The sequence below is a fragment of the Jaculus jaculus genome, chromosome 1, assembly GCF_020740685.1.
Source record: "Jaculus jaculus isolate mJacJac1 chromosome 1, mJacJac1.mat.Y.cur, whole genome shotgun sequence".
NCBI lineage: Eukaryota > Metazoa > Chordata > Mammalia > Rodentia > Dipodidae > Jaculus > Jaculus jaculus.
Window position 1 is genome coordinate 175,906,044 of NC_059102.1, and position 7,101 is coordinate 175,913,144.

The 7,101-nt window shown below is 37.2% G+C and overlaps 1 pseudogene; it reads left to right on the forward strand.

Moving 5' to 3' along the window:
• Window positions 1-6,074: 6,074 nt before the first annotated feature.
• Window positions 6,075-7,007, forward strand: LOC123457703 (annotated as a pseudogene).
• Window positions 7,008-7,101: the final 94 nt, after the last annotated feature.

Below are 7,101 nucleotides of genomic sequence, written 5' to 3' on the forward strand. Positions count from 1 at the left end.
CAAGCAATAAGACAGGAGAAAAAAAATAAAGGGATACAAATTGGAAAGGAAGAAGTTAAGTTAGCCCTATTTGCAGATGACATGATTCTATACATAAGTAAGCCAAGAACCTCCATCTTAAAACTCTTAAAGGTGATCAACTCCTTCAGTAAAGTAGCACAAACATCAGTAGGCTTTATTCTGGAGGCATCATCATACCTGATCTATAGCTATACTACAAAGCCATAATAACAAAAAAATGGTGTTGGCATAAAAACAGGAATACAGACCAATGGAACAGAATTGTGGACCCAGGCTTTGGTTCAAGTAACTATAGCTACTTGATATTTGACAAAGGCCCTAACAATGTAGACTGGAAAAAACATAACATCGTCAACAAATGGTGCTGAACAAACTGGCTATCCATATGCAGGAAGTTGAAACTTGACCCACACATCTTGCCATGCACAAAAATCAAGTCCAAATGGATCAAACACCTCAACATACAATCGGAAACTTGGCTAGTACTTGAAGAAAAAATAGAAAGAACTTTCCATGTTATAGGAATGGTGAAAGACTCCCTGAACAAAACCCCAGTAGCTCAGGAACTTAAAAAATCATTCAACCATTGGGAATATTTCTTCACAGACAAACATACAATAAACAGAGCCAGCAGATTACTCACAGAATGGGAGAAATTTTTTGCTGGCTATACAACTGACAGAGACCTAATTTCTAGAATCTACAAAGAACTGAACAACCTAAACAATAAAAAAAAAAAAAAAATCAAACAACCCACTCACAAAATGGAGCAGAGAACTCAACAGGGGGTTCTTAGAGGAAGAAATACAAATGGCCAACTCTTTGAAAAATTCAAATCACTGAAATTGGATCAAGTGAAATAGATAATGGGAGTACTTCTAAAACAAGTAACAAGATTAAATTATTAAAAACTTAGTCAGTGCAATACATCATATTAATAAAATACAGTGCTCTGTAATGACAGCTGCCATAATTATTATCATCTCTGGGTTTCTACCCACTGTCTAACCACATGTATTGATATAACAGCTGTTTTAACTTTTATAAAATGCCTTTTAAATGGCATTTATGACCTCAAGAATACAGAATAATGTGTTTGCAAGATATTAGAACATATTAGTTGTGTAAATTTTCATAGTCCTGGGATATTATGTATGAAGAAAATTTGAATTGTTGTTTACTAGGTGAAGTGTTATTCACAAAATGGCCTATTTCCTAAGCTTCTAGAAAATGTCAATAGAAAAGAGTAGAAATCCAGACCAATGTTTGGTTTCTACACTGGGAAAGTTGACAGTGGCCCTTAGCTTCTGAATGTGTAGTAGGTTCAAAGTTCATTTCTTTTTGTTGAGGTAGGATCTCACTGTAGCCCAGGCTGACCTGGAGTTCATTATGTAGTTTCAGGCTGGCCTCAAACTCACAGCAATCCTCCTACCTCTGCCTCCCAAGTGCTGGGATTAAAGGCGTGTGCACCACACCCAGCTCAAGGTTCATTTCTATGGTTATGTGTCATGATGCACTCTGGTGCAATCAAGAGATTGATTCAGTATCTCTATCTTCTACATGACCTTAGCTAGTGAGGCAATTTCCTCAGGGATGCAACTTGTGCAAAACCCCAGGTTGTTTATTCATATAGTAGTGAAGAACTCTCATGTCCCAGTTCATAATCCTCGAGTGTTTATGACTATCATGCTTTATCATATAATAGTCCAGGTGTTTATGTGTATCATGCTTTATCATATAATAAATAGTGTTTATGAGTATCATGCTTTATCATATAATAGTCCAGGTGCTGTTAATAAATTAGTTTCAACTGCAGAACTGTAGAGAAAAGAACTAATCAGGTGAAGATGAGTTGCTGATAGATAAATGCTGCCACATATTTATTCTTAAAGTAAAAATCTCCCAAAAGTAGAGATAATTAGTTCCTTGGAGGGCAAAGCTGAGATAGAACTTGCCCTTTAATAAAGTTCTCAGTGTCTTCTCTACACACAGTAATCCCAGAAGAAATTGACTGCTTATTTTAAGAGCATAAATAGTCATGCTTCATGTTCTGTAACTGTTGATCTAGGTGGAGATGAGAAGATTCTCTTTTCAGTTTCAAATTCAACAGCATTTTCTTTCTTTTGGAATGAGTTTCAAAGGTTTGAAAATTCATGTTAAATACAAGAAATTTTCTAGATTTGGCATTCTCTTCCTCCTGAACTATTGTTTGAACAATGTAGATTTTGGATGTACAAATCACATACAGTGCTGTTTGAATAGTTACACAGAATGATTCCTTTGTGTTTCTGAATATGTTGGGTATTCTCCTGGACTACAAAGGCAACCACAGTAAGTTGTCCAGGATTGATGATTAAATTTTTTTTAAAGACTGATTTTTAATTTATTATGAGAGAGAGAGAGAGAGAGAGAGAGAGAGAGAATGGATGCACCAGGGCCTCTAGCCACTGCAAATGAACTCTACCACCTTGTGCATCTGGTTTACATGGGACCTGGAGAACTGAACCTGGGTCTTTAGGCTTTGCAGGCAAATGCCTTAAACACTAAGCCATTCCTACAGCCTGAGATTGCTGATTATTAATTTGCTTTCTCACATTTACATTTTCTCTCTGCAATTGAAATAATTGAGGTATTATTTTCTGAACACTTTCAGATGCTTTAGGATCTTCTATAGAAATCCTTGTTCTATATTCTAAATATAGCTGCACACGCACACATATAACTTAGCAGGAAAAATTGCAACATCCGGTGTCTAGGTTTTGAGCATGGAAAGAGTGCAGAGTGAGGTGGCTGGATAAACCACGCAGAGCTTCCTCTGAGGAATATGATATGGTGGTTGGAGAATCTGATTGGCTCATATATAGTCACATTTTCTTGAAAGAATGCTCTGATGATTCTCACAGAAAGGTGAAAAAATCTCACTTGTTTCAATAGGAGGAGAAATAGGATACAAGTGAGACAGAAAAGGGTTCACTGCAGGTAGAGCTGTAATAAGCTTTGTGACATTCACTGTTAAGAAGACAGGTTGTAATCAGAGATAGAACAGCATTTGAATTCTGTTTCTCAGAGGAAGACACTCGTAAGCATACTTTCTGCTGAGATTTTTCAGAATGTACATTAAAATCCAGGCTCAGGATTATAGTCTTAGAGGCAATCTCAGCAAGATGACTGAATTTCTGCATCCTTAAAGTTAGGTCTAGCTCTCCTGGAGAATCAAGACAGGGGTTGATAAATACGAATTGGAAGTTAATTATTTATTCATTAGAGCTCTATTTTCTTTTTATACATTCACATATGGCATCCTACTAAACAAAGATGTGGTAGAAAAAATATCAATGGTAGACCTTACTAGAGCCAGATTTTTCTTATCCTTTGTAAGTAACCAATTATCTCTGAAAAAAAAATTAGCTGTTTCCTTGGGCTTTAAATTTCTGGTCCTTCATTGCCTCATCTTTAAAGCATGCATAAGTTGATGATATGCAAGGTATTATGATATATAACCCAAATATTTTTGATTTACAGCAATTCTAGAAGCTTGTCCAATGGAAACTTTAACTCATTAACAACTGACTCTACAGCTGATAGTGTAACAAAAGGACTTTACTTTGAGTACTGCTGGTGGATTTAGGGAGGAACTTTCTTCTTGGAACTCTGTCTTCCTGAAGTAAATGGAGTCTGTACTGAAGAGGTGCTGACTGAGGGCCAAAGAGCTAGACACAGACATTGTGGACTTAAATACAGGCTCCTCTATTATTTTTATTATTACGATGCTAGGGAGGTTGTTTTCTATCTTCTGCCATAGTTTCCTTTTATTTCAAGTATGGGTAATAGTGTCCTAGCCTCACAATACTATTATGAGGATGAGGTGAAATAATACATATTATTATTAAGTATAATTAAGTACAGTGTCAAGCATATGGCAAACAGCAAACCTGTTGTGCAAGAAGTATGTAGTGGACAAATATACTTCTGCATGCTAACATCAATGGGGAAAAGCAAGGTCACAGAAGAAGTTTGCTTTCAAATATTGAGTATTGGGAATTTAAAGAGATAGCAAGGTTCCTGAGTTTGGGATAAAATCTGTCCATTTACATTATTGCTTCTCAATTTCAATCTGGTCCTTTTATTGGAAATCAGGTTTTCTTTTCTCTTCTGCAAATACTACTGTGTTATTTTTCTAATGGGAAAATAGGCCAGAGAAATAATCTTATTTTATGCTTCAGTCTTCCAATTACCATAAAAGACGTCAATGTTGACATTGAGTCTGAGTTGTTTGTGTCTATGTGGTGTGGGGGAAAGGGAGGCAGATAAGTATTGTAGAAATGAACTATTCTTTAAATACATTCTTATCATTTTCATGTCTGTAAAAAATTTGAACTAATAACTGAAAACTGTGAAGAGGAAGTAAGTCAAGTTTTGGATTTTCAGTTTGTTTTTGGTTATGATGCATGACTTTCGCACATACCTCTGGGAAGTTATAAAAACATATTGTCCACTGTTGATTTTCCCAGGGGCTAGCTCCTCTAGAGAAGAGTTTGCAATTAGTGCATATAGCCCTTATTCTCTGGTGGGCTTGTCTCTGGAAGGATTCTCTGATACCTTGGGCTATTGAGAAGGGAAGTCATTGTCCTGATCTTGGAGATATAAGGGCAGCTTCTCAGTGACACATTCTTAGGATCATCAGGAAAAAGGCTCCCTTCTCATGTACTTCATTGTGGCCACATGTGATGAGGCAGTTCATCCTACCTTTTATGGCTCTTGCATGTTAGAAACACATGGAGATTTAAAAATACTTTTATTTATTTATTTGCAAGGAGAGTGAGGGGAAAAAAAGAAAGACAGAAAGAGAGAAATAAAGAGAAAGAGAGAAAGTATGGGTGTCACAAGGCATTTTTCCCCTACAAATCAAGTCTAGACATATGCCACTTTGTGCATCTAACTTTATGAGGGTACTGGGTGAAGAATTAACCTGGGTTGACAGTTTGCAAGCAAGTGCCTTTAACCACTGAGCAATCTCACTAGCCCCCAAGATTCCTTTTTTAAAGAGGTATCTGAGGTCCAGAGAAAAGTAAGAACAATGGCAAAAATTCATTTTAAATATTATTGTGAATTTTCATGTGATGATGTGTGTGTTCTTCAAGTAAATGAAAACAAATTTTGTAATACATGGATTCTGGTTGATCTCTTAGACTTGGACTTACTGATAACCCTTAAATATGTAGATTAATGACTGAGCCTTGTGGTGCACACCATTAATCCTGCACTTGCGAGGCAGAGGTAGGAGGATCACTATGAGTTTGAGGTCAGCCTGGGACTGCCGAGAGAGTCCCAGGTCAGCTTGGCTACAATGAGACCCTATCTTGAAAAACCCACCAAAATAAAGTGTATTTGAATTTATCTCCCTTGATGGTTGTGTTCTGCAACAAAATACCTGAGGTAAGCAATTCTATAAAAGTAAATAGACTTTCTGCAGCCCACAATGCATTGATGTGAACTGTACTCATCCATGGAGCACCAGTAGGGTGTGAAGGGTTCATGCTTTACCATAGGTGTAAAATGATCCATATAAAATGACAAGTACACACCTAAATTTTATTTTTTAAAAAATACAGATAATACTTGCAATCTTCAAGTGATTCTATAGCTATAATCACTAACTTTTTACCTCTGATGTGCTTACATAATTATAATTAGGTGTAGGAGTTGCTCTGTTGCTCTGAACTTGTGTTCCTTCTAATGCTATTTTATTCCATCATATTGATGTTAGGAACATCTTGCAATTGCTGCTCTGACCCTAGGGAATGAAATCCCTTTCTTTTGGGTACTCTATGAAAATATTTTTGAGGTTAGTAAGATAAAATGTCAAGAGCATCAACTAAAGCAATTTGAATTTTCTATTTCTTGAGAGATTTAGGAAAGACTCATCTGTGAAAGTGACACAGCCCAGCAAAGCAGAGCTTTGCACTGTTTGATTCTGTTTATTGTTCTGTTCTTTTTATTTTTCCTAAAGGTAAAATATTCCTTCCTGGAGCAGATATCAACCACACTACGCGATGGGGAATAAAAGGAATGTGACTGAATTCATGTTGATAGGACTTGCACAGAACCCACAAGTGCAGAAAAGTTGTGTTTTGTAACATTTTTGGTTTTGTACATAATAACACTTTCAGGCAACCTGCTCATTGTGGTCACCATTATCAGTAGCCAGGCTCTGAATTCCCCCATGTACTTTTTCCTGAGTCCACCTTTCTTTGATAGATATGATCTATACTTCTTCCTCTGTTCCCAAGCTGAGTGTAGACTCCCTTCAAGAAAAGGAAGGTCATCTCCTTTAATGGATGTATGGTCTCAAGTCTATGCAGAACACATTTTTGGTGCTACCGAGATCATCCTATTGACGGTGATGGCTTATGACCGCTATGTGGCCATCTGCAAACCTCTGCACTATACAACCATCATGAGCCACAACCTATGCATTCTCCTGGTGGGAGTGGCCTGGAGTGGGGGATTTCTCCATGCAACTATTCAAATTCTCTTTACAGTCTGGCTGCCCTTCTGTGGTCCTAACATCATAGACCATTTTATGTGTGACTTGTACCCTTTGTTGAAACTTGTCTGCATGGACAACCCATACACTTGGTCTCTTTGTTGCTGCCAACAGTGGATTCATCTGCCTATTTAACTTCCTCCTCTTGATGGGATCCTATGTGATTATCTTGCGCTCCCTGAGGAACTATAGCTTGGAGGGGGAGGCGCAAAGCCCTCTCCACCTGTGTGTCTCACATCACAGTTAGTTGTCTTATTCTTTGTACCTTGCATATTTGTGTATCTACGCCCTGTGACCACGTTGCCAATTGATAAAGCTGTTTGCTGTCTTTTATACCATGGTGGCTCCTATGTTAAATCCTTTAATCTACACCCTTAGGAACACTGAGGTAAAAAATGCAATAAGGAAGCTCTGGGGAAAAAAAAGTGACTGCAGATAATAATTGAACAAGATCACTGAAAATTACATAGAAGTACTGAATGTACTCAAGTCTAACTTCCTTGATTTGTAGGAGAAAACATCAATTATTATAC